The sequence below is a fragment of the Scyliorhinus torazame genome, chromosome 6 (assembly GCF_047496885.1).
Source record: "Scyliorhinus torazame isolate Kashiwa2021f chromosome 6, sScyTor2.1, whole genome shotgun sequence".
Classification (NCBI taxonomy): domain Eukaryota; kingdom Metazoa; phylum Chordata; class Chondrichthyes; order Carcharhiniformes; family Scyliorhinidae; genus Scyliorhinus; species Scyliorhinus torazame.
Genome location: NC_092712.1, coordinates 86,536,374 through 86,553,431, shown reverse-complemented (window position 1 = coordinate 86,553,431; position 17,058 = coordinate 86,536,374).

Here is a 17,058-nt window from a genome sequence, read left to right as displayed (position 1 = left end):
TTGGGATCTTTGTTTACCTTTCTAATGCTCTTATTAACCTGCATCACTACTTTTAATGATTTGTACACCTGCTTTATCTCATTTAAACATTTATTTTCCAAGGACTATGCAGGCTCCTTAATTTTCCGACAAAAGACGCCTCTTGCATATCTTTATTGAAGTTGAGTTGCCCATTCTGCAAAATTATTAATGTCTTCCTATATTTTGTTGTTATCCTTTATCTTCACTACATCCACATTGTATTGGCAAATATTGAAATTGTACTTCTGATTCCACAGCCAAGTTATGGAATGCCCAGCATCCAAATAAGGTTCATAGATATCTTAAACTATGTGACTGTATTTCATAGGACAGTGTATTATTTTAAAAGAAACCAAGCCCTTTTAAAATAATAATAATCCTTATTGTCACAAGTAGGCTTACATTAACACTGCAATGAAGTTACTGTGAAAATTCCCGAGTCGCCACACTCCGGCGCCTGTTCAGGTACACGGAGGGAGAATTCGGCTACACTGTGGTAGAATGTCTCGGAACAAACACAGGACATCTTTAAGGGGGAGGGTGAACAGCCAGAGGTCGTAGTACATAACGTAGGTACTAACGACATAGGCAGGAAGAGTGATGAGATCCTGCAGAAGGAGTTCAGGAAGTTAGGCAGTAAGCTAAAAATCAGGACCTCTAGGATTATAATCTCAGGATTACTCCCTGTGCCACGTGCCAGTAGGGCTAGAACTAGGAGGATAGTGCAGCTAAATATGTGACTAAACTGGTGGTGTAGGAGGGAGGGTTTCAGATTTCTGGACCACTGGGATCTCTTCCTGAGCAGGTGTGCCCTGTACATGAAGAACGGGTTGCATCTAAACTGGAGGGGCACCAATAACTTGGCTGGGAGGTTTGCTGGAGTCACTCAGGAGGATTTGAACGAGTATGGCAGGGGGTTGGGAACCAGAGCGTTAGCTTAGGAGGTGTAATAACTGAAGGGAAAAGAGAGAATAAAAATAAGAGAACAACAATGTCTGCTGAATTGCAGTGGTTTGAAGTGTATTTGTTTCAATGCCTGAAGTATAGCAGGTAAGGCAGATAAATTTAGAACACTTATTAGTACTTGGAACTATGATGTGGCTATCACAGAAAAGTGGTTAAAGGAAGGGCAGGATTGGCAGCTGGATGTTGGAGGTACAAATGCTTCAAGAGATAGAGGGGAATGTAAAAGCGGGGAAGTAGCATTACTGGTTAAGGAGAATATAATGGCCGTACTGCGGGAGGACACCTCTGAGGGCTCATGGGTTGAGGCAATCTGGGTAGAGCTCAGGAAAAGGAAGGGGGCAATCACAATGTTGGGCGTATATTACAGCTGAGAGATAGAGGAGCCAATAGGTAGAGAGATTTTGGATAGATGCAAAAGTAACAGGGTTGTTGTTGTGGTAGGGGATTTTAATTTCCCCTATATTGACTGGGACTCACTTAGTGCAAGGAGCTTGGATGGGGCAGAGTTTGTAAGGTATAACCATGAAGGCTTCTTGATACAATATGTAGATAGTACAACTGGGGAAGGGGCAGTACTGGACCTGGTATTAGGGAATGAGCCTGGACAGGTGGTTGAGGTTTCAGTCGTGGAACATTTTGGGAGTAGTGACCACGATTCTGTAAGTTTTAGGGTTCTTTTGGATAGTGATGAGGGTAACCCTCGTGTTAAGGTGCTAAACTGGGGAAAGGCAAATTACGATAACATTACACAGGAATTGAAGAATTTGGATTGGGTGCGGCTGTTGGGGGGTAAATCAACATTGGACATGTGGGAGTCTTTCAAGCGACAGTTAATTAGGATTCAGGAAAGTCGGTTTCCTGAGAGAACAAATGATAAGTATGGGAAATTTAGGGAGCCTTGGATAAGGAGGGATATTGTGAACTTGTCAAAAAGAAAAAGGAGGCTTTTGTACGGTCTAGAAGGCTGGGGACAGTTGAAACAAGAAAGTAGGAAGGTATTCAAGCAGGAAATTAGGAGGGCTGGGAGGGGTCATGAAAAGTCCTTGGCAAGTAGGATTACGGTGAATCCCAAAGCTTTTTATTCATATGTAAAAAGCAAGAGGGTGCCCAGGGAAAGGATTGGACTAAATGAGTACTTTGCATCAGTGTTCACGAAAGAAAAGGACTTTGTGGAAGATGATTCTTGGGTAGGATGCGTGGACAGCCTGGGTCATGTTGACATTGATAAGGAGGAGGTATTGGGTCTTTTAAATGATATTAAGGTAGATAAGTCTGGACTGGATGGGATTTAACCCCAGAATACTGAGGGAAGCAAGGGAGGAAATTTATGGGGCCTTGACTGACATCCTTGTATCCTCATTGGCTACAGGTGAGATCCTAGAGGACTGGAGAAGAGCTAATGTGGTACCGCTGTTTAAGAAAGATAGCAGGGATAATCCTGGAAACTATAGGCCGATGAGCCTCAGTTCGGTAGGAAATAAACTATTGGAGAGAATTCTCAGGGACAGGATTCATACCCATTTGGAAACAAATGGACTCATTAGCAATCGACAGCATGGTTTTGTGAAGGGGAGGTCATGCCTCACTAGATCGAGTTTTTTGAGGAGGTGACAAAGATGATTAATGAGGGGAGAGCGCTGGATGTTGTTTGCATGGACTTCAGTAAATTACATAGAATTTACAGGCAGAAGGAGACCATTCGGCCTATCGAGTCTGCACCGGCTCTTGGAAAGAGTCCACACCTCCACCCGATCACCATAACCCAGTAACCCCACCCAGCACTAAGGGCAATTTTGGACACCAAGGGCAATTTAGCATGGCCAATCCACCTAACCTGCACATCTTTGGACTGTGGGAGGAAACCGGAGCACCCGGAGGAAACCCACGCAGATATGGGGAAAACGTGCAGACTGCGCACAGACAGTGACCCAAGCTGAGAATCGAACCTGGGACCCTGGAGCTGTGAAGCAATTGTGCTTGCTGCTGTGCTGCCCTAAAGCCTTTGACAAACTGCCTCATGGCAGACTGGTACAAAAGGTGAAGTCACGGGATCAGAGGTGAAGTGGTAAGATGGATACAGAACTAGCTCAGTGACAGAAGGCAAAGGCAAACAGTAGAAGGGTGTTTTTCTCAATGTAAGGTTGTGACTGTAAGTGGTGTTCCACAGGGATCTATGCTGGGGCCTCTGCTGTTTGTAGTATACATTAACGAATTGGAGGAAAATGTAGCTGGTCTGATTAGTAAGTTAGCGGATCACACCAAGGTTGGTGAATTGGCAGATAGTGTTGAGGATTGTCAGAGATTGCAGCAGGACATAGATAGCTTGGAGACTTGGGGAGAGAAATGACAAATGGAGTTTAATCCAGACAAATGTGAGGTAAGGCCTTTTGGTCGATCTAACATAGAGGGGGAATATACCGTAAATGGCAAAACTCTTAGGAACATAGAAAGTCAGAGAGATCTGGACGTATATGTCCACAGACCTTTGAAAGTGGCAACACAAGTGGAAAAGGTAGTCAAGAAAGCATACGGAATGCTTGCCTTCATTGGATGGGGCATCGAGTGTAAAAACGTTCAAGTCATGCAGCAATTGTATAGAACCTTGGTAAGGCCGCACTTGGAATATTGCACACAATTCCGGTCGCCACACTACTAGAAGGATGTGGAGGCTTTGGAGAGTGTGCAGAGGAGGTGTACCAGGATGTTGCCTGGTCTGGAGGGTGTTAGCTATGAGGAGAGGCTGAATAGCTCAGACTGTTTTTATTAGAACGACGGAGGTTGAGGGGTGACCTGATAGAGATCTACAAGATTATGAGGGGCATAAATAGAGTGGATGGGCAGGCACTCTTTCTCAGGATGGAGGGGTCAGTCACCAGGGGGCATAGGTTAAGGTCCATGGGCAAAGTTTAGAAGAGTTATGTGAGGCATGTTTTTTTACAAAGAGGGTGGTGAGTGTCTGGAACCCGTTGACAGGGGAGATTGTGGAAGCAGATACATTAATGGCGTTCGAAAGACATCTTGACAAATACATGGATATGATGCGTACAGAGGGGTACGGCACAAGGAAGTGCTGAGTGTTTTGGCCAAGGTTGGTATCATGATGGTATAGGCTTGGACTTCCGGTGTGGGCCATGGAGTAAGTGGTCACATACAAGTCAGCTCCTGCACAGGGTCACAGAAAAGAACTCTTTTTAACCAATACAGGTGGAATTTTGATGAAAAGAAGTAGGTGAATGTTGGAGGAGTACTTTCTCCCAGGAATGGTATGTCTCTTGGTTACCAGACCCGGCAGAAAACAGTGAGAGATTTGGCTGTAAAATTGTTACAGGCCGGGGGGGGGGGGGGGGGGGTGGGGGGAGATCTCGTTAAAAGGCTTCAGCTTGACTTGATGGCCTTTATCAAAGCTGAATTTCAGCAGCAGAGGGAACAACTTCGAAAAGATCTCGCAAAGGACAATGGAGAAGCGGTGATACCCCCTGAAGAGTTCTTTGGAACGGGTGGAGAAGTGTTTGGAGGTGCAGAGGTCGCAGATTCGTGAGATCGAAGGAGTGATCTCGGACCACAGCAATCGTGTGGTGACTTTAGAGGCAGAGGTTTGGCTCCTAGGTGACCTGTGTAAAAAGTTGAAGGCAAAGGTGGAGGAGCAGGAGAATGCCTTGAGAAGGCAGAACCTGTGAATAGTCGGCCTGCCTGAAGGAGTGGAGGGTATGAGTGCCACGAGGTACATCTTAAAGATGCTGGCAGGACTGGTGGCAGAAGGGGTGGTAGATAAGGCGCCTGAAGTGGACCGAGCGTATAGGTCCCTGAGGCAGAAGCCTGGGGCTGGAGAGCCGCCACGGGCGGTGATTGTGAGGCTCCACAAATTTGAAGAGAAAGAGAAGATTTTACGGTGGGCCAGGGAAAAGCGTATCAGCGACTGGAAGGGGAATAGGGTCCGAATTTATTAGGACATTGAAACCGAGTTGGCAAAGCGATGGGCAAGCTTCAACAAGGCCAAGGCGATGCTGTATCGGCGGCAGATCAGGTTTGGGGTGCTCTACCTGGCGAAATTATGGGTGACGTTCAGAGGCCTGGAGTATTATTTTGAGGCCCCAGAAGCGGTCGAAGACTTCATTAAGGAGCATAAACTGGGGGAGAACTGAGTGGACAATGCTTGGGAACTGGGGTGCTGGCACTATGTAATGGTGGAGCATGTTTGATGTGGAGGTAGGGATTGGGGAATATTCCTTTTTTTGGGGGTGTGTGTGTTTGTTTGTTACTGTTGGGATTGTGAAGGGTGCTGGGATTGTGAAGGGTGCAAGATTTATATGGGGATGGTTGTTTCCGTTCCCCCCTCCTGTTTTCTGGGACTGTTTATGTTTAACATTTATTTGTTTACTTTTGGAGAAGGCTGCCTGGAGTTCAGGAGAAGTCTTTGCTTGGGTGGGGGAGTGTAAGATCAACAGGGAGTCTTTCTCCTTTAGCTGAGGAGTGGCAGGTGGAGGAGGAGGTCATTGGTAAGTGCCTTTGGGCAGGGGCTGCTACGCTAGCAGGTTATTCTGGTGAATGGAAGTGAGGTGGTGGAGGAGAAGGCCGAGAGGGGTGGACGGGGAGGGGGGATGGGGGAAGGAGGGCTGTTGGGGGAATGGGGAGGGGGGATGGGGGAAGGAGGGCTGTGGGGGGGATGGGGAAGGGGGGGGGAGGCTGTTGCGATGTGGCACGGGGTGAGAGATGACATGGTCATGGGCGGAGAAAGGGGCCATCTGGGATGGGCTAGGTACAGGGTGGAATTAAAGGGGCGGGAGTTAAGTGGGGAAGATGACAGACGGTAGAGGGGATTAGAGGCATAAGCCACCGGTAAGGCTGGTAGCATGGAACATCCGGGGACTGAATGGGCCGGTTAAAAGGTCACGGGTGTTCGAGCACTCAGGAGCTTGAAAACGGGGGTGGTCTTTCTGCAGGAGACGCACCTCCATGTGAAGGACCAGGTTAGGTTAAGGAAGGGGTTCTGGCAGGTTCTTCACTCGGTTTGATTCGAAATCGAGAGGAGTGGCGATGTTAATGAGCATAAAAATGGGATTTGTGAGTGCGAAGGAGGTGAGGGGTCCGAGGTGAGGAGGGAGATATGTGATTGTGAGTGGGGTACTGGAAGGGTCACTGGTAGTGTTGGTAAATGTGTACGCCCCAAGTTGGGATGACGTAGGTTTTATGAGGGGGTTGTTGGCAGCTCCCGGATTTGGCCACGGACCAGTTGATCATGGGAGGAGATTTTAACTGTGTCCTGGAGCCGAGGGTGCATAGGTCAAGCCCCAGGTCAATGGGTAGGGTACGAATGGCGAGGGAGCTGGAGGGGTTTCTGGAGAGGATGGGTATGGTGGACCCATGGTGTTTTCAGAACCCAGGAGGAAGGGAGTATTCCTTCTTTTCACTCGTCCATAAGGTGTATTCGAGGATTGACTACTTTGTAGTGAGTTGGAAGATTTTGTTTGGGGTGGAGGGGGCAGAATATGCGGGGATAGTTATCTCAGACCATGTACCCCGCTGGCTGGAGATTCGGTTTAGAACAGGACGAGAGCAGAGGCTGGTGTGGCGGTTTGATTCAGGGTTGTTGGTGGATGGAGGTTTTTGTGATAAGGTGCGGTTGGCAATTAGGGATTATGTAGAGTTGAATCAGAATGGGGAAGTGCCAGTGGCCATTTTGTGGGAAGCACTGAAGGCAGTGGTCCAAATTATTTTGTTTTATGGCCTGTGCAGATAGGGAATGGAGGGAGGAACATGATCGTCTCGTGAGCGAGATAGTGGCGGTGGACATCGAATATTCAAGGGTGCCCACCATGGAGGGATTGGCGAGGAGGAAAAAGTTGCAGGGGCAGTTTGACAGGCTGACAACAGGTAGGGCAAGGGGGGTGCAATCTGAGTTTGGGGAGAAGGCGAGCCGCATGCTGGCACATCAGCTGCGGAGGCAGGCTGCGTCCAGGGAAATATTGAAGATACAGACTGAGTCTGGGATGTGGTGTCTGAGCATTTAGAGGCATTTAGGGAGTACTACCAGGGACTTTATGAGGCAGAACCAGGAGGAGAGGAGGGGGACATGGGGTGGTTTCTGGACGAGCTGGAATTTCCCCAGGTGGAGGAAGCAAAGAGGCAGGAGTTGGAGGAGCCCCTGGGGCTGAGGGAGGTGCAGGATAGTATCAGGGGTATGAAGTCGGGGAAGGCCCCTGGGCCGGATGGGTACCCGGTGGAATTTTATGAGGAATTTGCGATGGATCTGCCACCACATCTGTTGGGGGCGTTTAATGAAGCATTGGAGTAGGGGAGTTGCCGGAGATGATGACACAGACATTTATCACACTAATTCCGAAAAAGGGGAAGGACCTGGTGGAATGTGTGTCGTTTAAGCCCATATCACCATTGAACATGGATATGAAAGTATTGGCTAAGTTGTTGGTGGGGAGGATGGAGTAGTGTGTCCCCGGAGTGGTGGCCGAAGATCAAACAGGCTTTGTGAAGTGCAGGCAGCTCGCAAGTAATACAAGACGGCGGTTGAATGTGGTGAATCCGTGGGGGCTCTGGTACCGGAGGTGGATCAGCAAATTTACTGACCCACACTTCAGCCCCTTCCTCCAAGTCGTTTATAAAAATCACAAATAGCAGAGGACCCAGCACTGATCCCTGTGGTACATCGCTGGTAACTGGTCTCCAGTCTGAAAATTTTCCATCCACCACCATCCTCTGAATTTTATGTGATAGCCAGTTACTTATCCAATTGGCCAAATTTCCCTCTATCCCACACCTCCTTACTTTCTTCATGAGCTGACCATGGGGAACCTTATCAAACGCCTTACTAAAATCCATGTATACAACATCAACTGCTCTACCTTCATCTACACACTTAGTTATCTCCTCAAAAGAATTCAATAAAATTTGTGAGGCAAGACGATAGCACGGTAGCATTGTGGATAGCACAATTGCTTCACAGCTCCAGGGTCCCAGGTTCCATTCCGGCTTGAGTCACTGTCTGTGCGGAGTCTGCACATCCTCCCCGTGTGTGCGTGGGTTTCCTCCGGGTGCTCCGGTTTCCTCCCACAGTCCAAAGATGCGCAGGTTAGGTGGATTGGCCATGATAAATTGCCCTTAGTGTCCAAAATTGCCCTTTGGTGTTGGGTGGGGTTACTGGGTTATGGGGATAGGGTGGAGGTGTTGACCTTGGGTAGGGTGCTCTTTCCAAGAGCCGGTGCAGACTCGATGGGTCAAATGGCCTCCTTCTGCACTGTAAATTCTATGATAATTTATGAAGACTTACCCTTCACGAATCCGTGTTGACTATCCCGGATTAAGTTGCATCTTTCCAAATGCTCATTATTCCTATCCCTCAGGACCCTTTCCATTAACTTACCGACCACCGAAGTAAGACTAACTGGCCTATAATTACTAGGGTCATTCCTATTCCCTTTCTTGAACAGAGGAACAACATTCGCCACTCACCAGTCCTCTGGCACTATTCCCAGGGACAGCGAGGACCCAAAGATCAAAGCCAAAGGCTCTGCAATCTCATCCCTTGCCTCCCAAAGAATACTAGGATATATCCCATCTGGCCCAGGGGACTTGTCGACCCTCAGGTTTTTCAGAATTGCGAATACATCTTCCCTCAGAACATCTACCTCCTCCAGCCTACCTGCCTGTATCACACTCTCATCCTCAAAAACATGGCCCCTCTCCTCGGTGAACACTGAAGAAAAATATTCATTCAACGCCTGTCCTATCTCTTCTGACTCCATGCACAAGTTCCCACTACTGTCCTTGACCGGCCCTAACCTCACCCTGGTCATTCTTTTATTTCTCACATAAGAGTAAAAAGCCTTGTGGGTTTCCTTGATCTGACCCGCCAAGGACTTCTCATGCCCCCTCCTAGCTCTCCTAAGCCCTTTTTTTAGCTCATTCCTTGCTAACTTGTAACCCTCAAGCGACCCAACTGAACCTTGTTTTCTCATCCTTACAAACGCTTCCTTTTTCCTCTTGACAAGATATTCAATCTCTTTTGTGAACCATGGTTCCCTCACACGGCCACTTCCTCCCTGCCTGACAGGGACATGCCTATCAAGGACACACAGTATTTGTTCCTTGAGCAAATTCCTCCACTTTTCATTTGTGCCTTTCCCTGACAGTTTCTGTTCCCATCTTATGCTCCCTAATTCTTGCCTAATCGCATCATAATTACTCCTCCCCCAATAGTGAAAGACACCGAATTGTGGTCACTATCTCCAAATTGCTCTCCCACAAACAAATCTAACACTTGGCCCGGTTCATTATCCAGTACCAAATCCAATGTGGCCCCCCCTCTTGTCGGCCTATCCACATGTTGTGTCAGGAAACCCTCCTGCACACACTGTACAAAAACTGCCCCATCCAAATTGTTCGACATATAGAGGTTTCAATCAATATTTGGAAAGTTAAGGTCACCCCTGCCGGAGATGGTGACGGTCCATCCGGTATCCCCGCCCCCAGCCAGTCTCAGAGCTAGTGCCCCCAGACAGCTGAGTACTGACAGGGAGAGCAGCCCGGACACCAACCCTCTGCCTGAGACTCAGGATGCCCCAGAGCATGGATCGGAGGATGACACGGATTTCCCTTCGCAGCACGGTAGCACAAGTGGATAGCACTGTGGGCTTCACAGCGCCAGGGTCCCAGGTTCGATTCCCCGCTGGGTCACTGTCTGTGCGGATTCTGCACATCCTCCCCGTGTGTGCGTGGGTTTACTCCGGGTGCTTCGGTTTCCTCCCACAGTCCAAAGACGTGCAGGTTAGGTGGATTGGCCATGATAAATTGCCCTTAGTGTCCAAAAAGGTTAGGGGGGGTTATTGGGTTACGGGGATAGGGTGGAAGTGAGGGCTTAAGTGGGTCGGTGCAGATTCGATGGGCCGAATGGCCTCCTTCAGCACTGTATGTTTCAAGTTCATGTCATGTTCAGCTGTCTCCAACACCCTCCACAAACCCAGAGACTCTCACCTTGGTTGGGAACTTTAGTGAAGAGGTTCCTGGGACACTATCTGGTGCGCACCACACAGCTAATCCGGTACAACAGGTGGAGTTAGAAACACCCAAGCGGCTGGACAGTCAGAGGGCAGGCCAGCCCCATGAACTAGCTGCTGTCCGGATTGGTCCCGGGATTCTGGAACATCCAGTCCCAGTCACAGCGCAAATGCAGTCAGAGAGCTAGGGACCCCAGGAGGGGATATTGGTGACCATCCAGCACCTGCGAGCGTAGTTGGAGGAGCAGTGGGCGGTGCCGGCCATGCGTGCCACCCAGGCCAACACTGCACGGATGGTGTCCGTGGTGGAGGCACTGGGGGTGACGGTTTTGGATATGGATTTGTGTGTCCAAGGCCTGGGGTATTCTGTACTGACGGTGGCCGAGGCCCAGGACAGGGCTGTCCTCTCCCAGGCAGCCATGTGCCAGAGCCACCTGGACATTGCAGCGGCACTCCTCAGTGTGGCTCAGTCACATCAGGTCATGGCTGGGAACATCGGCGGCTTTGCCCTGGCGCTGGCTGGCATGGCGTAGACATTGAGGGAGGTGGCCCAGTCCCAGAAGGGGGGAAGAGAGCTCAGGGAGTGGCCCCGCTCGCACCCCCATCCCATGGGGTAGCCCGTGGATATCGGGCACCAGAGCGAGGAGGAGGTGATGGGGCCCATGCCGTGACTTGCGCAGGAGAGGTGTCAGACACCGCAACACCTCGGAACCACCCCCCAGTCCCACCCTCCTGGTCCTGGCCCATCTGGTGGGCATAACAGGGCGGCACCAAACCACCTGTGACACCCGAGCAGCGGCTGGGCCCATCCAGACCGAGTCACCCCTGAAGATGCACACCAACGGGGACCCTCGGTCACAGCAGGCTGCCACCATTCCTGCTGTACCGTCTGGGGAACCATCTAGGTGTAGCCTTAGTGCCCGTAAGGCCAGAAAGTTAGAAACCAGTTAAGTTGGCATGGGGGCAGGACACAGATTTCACATAATTTGCGGTGCAGAAGGAGGCCATTCGGACCATCGAGTCTGCACCGGCTCTTGGAAAGAGCACCCCACCCAAGGTCAATACCTCCACCCCATACCCATAACCCAGTAACCCCACTCAACACTAAGGGCAATTTTGGACACTAAGGGCAATTTATCATGGCCAATCCACCTAACCTGCACATCTTTGGACTGTGGGAGGAAACCGGAGCACCCGGAGGAAACCCACGCACACACGGGGAGGATGTGCAGACTCCGCACAGACAGTGACCCAAGCCGGAATCGAACCTGGGACCCTGGAGCTGTGAAGCAATTGTGCTATCCACAATGCTACCGTGCTGCCCCTTGTAGATTTGTAAATATTTGTTCACAATAAACACTTGTTACCATCGTTACAACCTGCTTCGGTGCTCTATCTGATAGTGTGAGGTGTGGGCGGGTCCGGGCTGGCCGCTGGGAGGGGAGGGGCTTGCGGGGGAATGGTGCAGGCCCTCCGGGTGGACCATGCTCCCCACAACCCCCCGATCGTCTCCACCACCCCCACCCCAGGAATGTGGCACGACCTGGAGATGGAATGACCAGCCCGCATGCAGGGATCACCCAGGCGGATGGTGCAACCTTGGACAGGGGTCAGATGTTGTCATATGAAGCGGAGCACCAGAGCTCATCGTAGCGCGGGTTGTCAGCACCCTCCATCCCATGGACCAGACCCGGCCACTGCCAATCCAGGGACCCCATCTCGCAATGCTGCAGTTATGTATAAGGGAGGGGGTGTAGGTGGGTGGGGGGGGGGGGGGTTGGTGTCCATGCCCCTGGCCAGACACCCCATCCATCCTCCTAGTCGGTGAACCTGGAGACAATCAGAGCACCTTGTGCGCATTGGCCCAGGCGCACATGTTGTGCGGCTTCCCGTGCCTGCCCGTGCCCCATGTCTTGCTCATCCCCACCCTCGCCCCGCATTCTTCTCGTTGGATGAGGTCTGCCCTTCCTCCTCACCCTCCTCCAGCACATCGCCCCTCTGCTGCGAGATGTTGTAAAGGCTGCAGCAGGCCACCACGATGCAGGCAACCCTCTCAGCATCATACTGGAGGGCCCCTCCAGAGCGGTGCAGGCACCTGAACCGCATCTTCAGTAGGCCAAAGCACCTCTCGATCACACCCCTCCCTGGTCGCTGTATGCGCGTTGTTGTAGCGGGTCTCTGCGTCGGTCTGTGGCCTCCGATAGGTGTCATCAGCCATGGCCACAGCGGGTAACCGCTGTCACCCAGGAGTGGAGGGCATCTCGAACATGTCAGGGATTGCCAGGATGAATGCAGCGTGCACACTGCCTGGGTATCGAGCGCAGAGGTGCACAATGTGCAGCTGATGGTTACAGACAGGCTGGGCATTTTGGTTTGTGTAGAGCTGCCTGTTATCCGCAGATGCCCAAAGGGGGACATGCATCTCGTCTATCGTCCCCTGGACCCGGGGCATCCCTGCGATGGTGGTGAACCCCACTGCCTGGGCATCCTGGTGGGCTTGGTCCACATCAAAATGGATGTATTGATCCGCCTGGGCATATAGGACCTCGATGACGGCGCGGAAGCACTGTGCACCGAGGTCTGTGGGATCCCGGCCAGGTCCCCACTCTGTGCCTGGAAAGACCCCATGGCATAGAGGTTCAGGGTGACCATTGCCTTCTCCATACCTGATGCACGATCAATGACTACTAAAGCGAGGTTGTAGTCCAACTGAAGGCTTTAATAAACATGCAGGGCGGAGCTACCATACAGCTTGACCAATGGGAAACATACAATATCTACCAATGGTGTTCCAGCATTACTAGGTACCGTAACACCTCTACACAGACTACCACACTCACCCCCTGTTAAAAAAGAGTGGTGGTGGTGGCTTGGTATTACAACATGGTAACGTGGTAGAAGTTATGGTTATGGAGGTACCGTAATATCTCTGTACAGCGTTTTGTCTTATTGTCATAACTATTTACAATTTCACAATTAACTATATACACTTTAAGATGAAACAATCAGTCGATCGGGGGCCCTGGTCGTCCTCTGTGATCGTCGAAGCTTTGGTGGTGACGCAGGTGGAGGCTCGGGTGTCTGTGACTCCGGGAGCGTGGCCTCGATCTCTGTGGCAGCTTCAACACCTCTAGACAGCGCTGGTGGGGAAGCCGATTGACCTGGGAAGGGAGCGCCTGCGGGGTGCGTCGGTGGGCGGGGGTTCTACACGGGGCCGGCGGAAGAACCGATCCTCCTGGGAAGGGGGCGGCTGTAAAGTGCACCGGTGGAAGGGAGGGTGGGACTGGTGACTGGGGTGTGCGTGGGGCTCCGGCGGGCGCCAGGTCTGGTAGGGAGACCGTATCTTGTCAGCCGTCGGGGTACGCCACGTAGGCGTACTGGGGGTTAGCATGGAGCAGATGGACCCTCTCGACCAACGGGTCCGACTTGTGCGCCCGCACGTGTTTTCGGAGCAGGATGGGTACGGGAACTGCCAGCCAGGTCGGGAGCGAGGTCCCAGAGGAGGACTTCCTGGGAAGACAAGGAGACGTTCATGAGGTGTTTGGTTGGTCGTGGTACAAAGCAGTGACCGGATGGAGTGGAGGGCATCCGGGAGGACTTCCTGCCCAGCGGGAGACTGGAGATTCCTGTACTGTAGGGCCAGTTGGACTGTCTTCCAGACCGTTCCGTTCTCCCTCTCTACCTGTCCGTTAACCCGGGGGTTGTAACTGGTCGTCCTGCTCGAGGCAATGCCCTTGCTGAGCAGGAATTGACGCAGTTCGTCGCTCATAAAGGAGGACCCCCTATCACTATGTATGTAAGCGGGGAACCCGAACAGCGTAAAGATGCTATGGAGGGCCTTGATGACGGTGGTTGCGGTCATGTCGGGGCAGGGGATGGCGAATGGGAACCGGGAGTACTCGTCAATCACATTCAGGAAGTACGTGTTGCGGTCGGTGGAGGGGAGGGGGTCTTTGAAATCCATGCTGAGGCATTCAAAGGGACGGGAAGCCTTTATCAGGTGCGTTTTCTCTGACCTGTAGAAGTGCGGTTTGCACTCCGCGCAGATTTGGCAATTCCTGGTGGCTGTCCTGACCTCCTCGATGGAGTAGGGCAGGTTGCGGGTCTTGATAAAGTGGAAGAAGCGAGTGACCCCCGGGTGGCAGAGGTCCTCGTGGCGGGCTCGGAGGTGGTCCACTTGTGCGTTGGCACATATGCCGAGGGACGGGGCATCAGGAGGCTCGTTTAGCTTCCCGGGACGATACAAGATCTCATAGTTGTAGGTGGAGAGTTTGATCCTCCACCGTAAGATCTTATCGTTTTTTATCTTGCCCCGCTGTGCATTGTCGAACATGAAGGCGACCGACAGTTGGTCAGTGAGGAGAGTGAATCTCCCGCCGGCCAGGTAATGCCCCCAATGTCGCCCAGCTTCTACGATGGCCTGGGCCTCCTTTTTGACTGAGGAGTGGCAGATTTCGGAAGCATGGAGGGTATGTGAGAAGAAGGCCACGGGTCGGCCCGCTTGGTTGAGGGTGGCCGCCAGAGCTACGTCGGACGCGTCGCTCTCGACCTGGAAGGGGAGGGACTCGTCAATGGCGTGCATCATGGCCTTTGCAATGTAGTTGGGGACCCACTGGGCATAGTAAGAAAAAAAGCCTATGCAGCGTTTCAGGGCCTTGGAGCAGTGAGGGAGGGGGAACTCCATAAGGGGGCGCATGTGTTCAGGGTCGGGGCCTATAACTCCATTTCGCACTACGTAGTCGAGGATGGCTAGGTGGTCGGTGCTAAACACGCATTTATCCTTGTTATACGTAAGGTTAAGGATCTTTGCGGTCTGGAGGAATTTTCGGAGGTTGGTGTCGTGGTCCTGCTGGTCGTGGCCGCAGATGGTGACATTATCGAGATACAGGAATGTTGCCCGTAAACCATACCGGTCAACCATTCGGTCCATCTTGCACTGGAAGACCGAGACCCCGTTAGTGACACCGAAGGGAACCCTTAAGAAGTGGTAGAGCCGCCCATCTGCCTCGAAGGCAGTGTACTTGCGATCACTAGTGCGGATGGGGAGCTGGTGGTAGGCGGACTTAAGCTCCACCGTGGAGAAGACCTTGTAATGCGCGATCCTGTTTACTAGGTCGGATATGCGGGGGAGAGGGTACGCGTCCAGCTGCGTAAACCTGTTGATGGTCTGACTGTAGTCGATGACCATCCTATGCTTCTCCCTGGTATTTACCACCACTACGTGGGCTCTCCAGGGACTGTTGCTAGCTTCAATGATTCCTTCCCTCAGTAGCAGTTGAACCTCTGACCTAATAAAGATCTGATCCTGGGCACTGTACCGTCTGCTCCTGGTGGTGACGGGTTTGCAATCCGGGGTGAGGTTCGCAAACAGGGAAACAGGGAAGGCGGATCGACCTTGAGAGTCGCGAGGCTGCAGACAGTGAAAGGGGGTATAGGGCCGCCGAATTTGAAAGTTAGACTCTGGAGGTTGCACTGGAAGTCTAACCCTAGGAGTGTAGCTGCGCAGAGGTGGGGAAGGACATAGAGCCGGTAATTTTTAAACTCCCTTCCCTGGACCGTGAAGTTTGCTACACAAAACCCCTTTATCCCTACTAAATGGGAACCGGAGGCCAGGGAGATTTATTGATTAACAGGGAGGACGGGGAGAGAACAGCGCCTTACCGTGTCGGGGGTGTATGAAGTTCTCCGTGCTCCCAGAGTCAATTAAGCAGGACGTCTTGTGCCCATTGATTAGTACTGTTGTTGTAGCAGTTGAGAGTGTTCGAGGCCGGGACTGGTCCAGGGTCACCGAGGCTAATCGCGGCAGCAGTTGAATGTTTTCTTCGGGCGGTGTGTGGTCAGCTGAGCTGGGGTCCTGGGAGTCCATCCAAGATGGCGGCGCCCATTGGTCGCACATGGCTGGGAGTGCACAAAATGGTGGCGCCCATCCATCGTATGTGGCATCCGCGGGACAAGATGGCGGTGCCCAGAGGCCGCACGTGGCCCTGGAGAAGGAAGATGGCGGCGCCCGCTGGCCGCACGCGGACCGTGGAGAGGATTGTGGTGGCGGTCCGCATTCGTCACTGGAGACCGCAGCGACCGCCTGGGCCTGGCATACTGCCACGAAGTGGCCCTTTTTACTGCATCCCTTGCAGGTGGATGTGCGGGCCGGACAGCGCTGCCGAGGGTGCTTGGCCTGCCCACAAAAATAGCAGCGGGGCTACCCGGGGTTGCCAGGCCGTCTTGCAGCACAAGCTTGCGGGGGGATGAGAGATATTTCGGGGTCGGCCGCGAGGGGGGGGGGTTTCACGCTGCCCAGGGGGCTGCCGCGCGGTCGGGGGCGTAAGCGCGGGCGTTTCGGGAAGCCACATCCAGGGAGCTGGCAAGGGTCCGTGCCTCCTTGAGGCCTAGAGTGTCTTTCTCCAGCAATCACTGGCAGATTTGGGAGGACAGCATACCTGCAACAAAAGCGTCCCGGATCAAAAGTTCTGTGTGGTCGCTCGCCGAAACTTGCGGGCAGCTGCAGTTTCTCCCCAACACCAGGAGCGCACGGTAGAATTCTTCCAGCGATTCCCCAGGGATTTGTCGCCTCGTCGCTAGCAGATGTTGGGTGTAGACCTGGTTTACCAGGCGAATATAATGTCCTTTTAGCAGCTCCATTGCTGCATGGAAGTCGGCCGCGTCCTCGATGAGGGTGTAAATTTCTGGGCTCACCCTCGAGTGCAGGACTTGCAATTTCTGTTCTCCCATGGGTGCGTTTTCAGCCGTTCCGAAATATCCGTTAAAACACGCCAGCCAGTGCCTGAAGGTTGCCGCTGAGTTTGCCGCATGGGGGCTGAGTTGCAGACACTCCGGCTTGATTCGGAGCTCTATCCTTTTAAATCTAGCTTATTAAATTGATGCACGATCAATGACCACTAAAGCAAGGTTGTAGTCCAATTGAAGGCTTTAATAAGCTAGATGTTTCCCCCAGCAGCTCAGGTACAGAAAGAAGGCTGCTGGGGCGGCACGGGCTCTGATACCCTGCCTTTCAGGGCGGAGCTACCATACAACTTGACCAATGGGAAACATACAATATCTACCA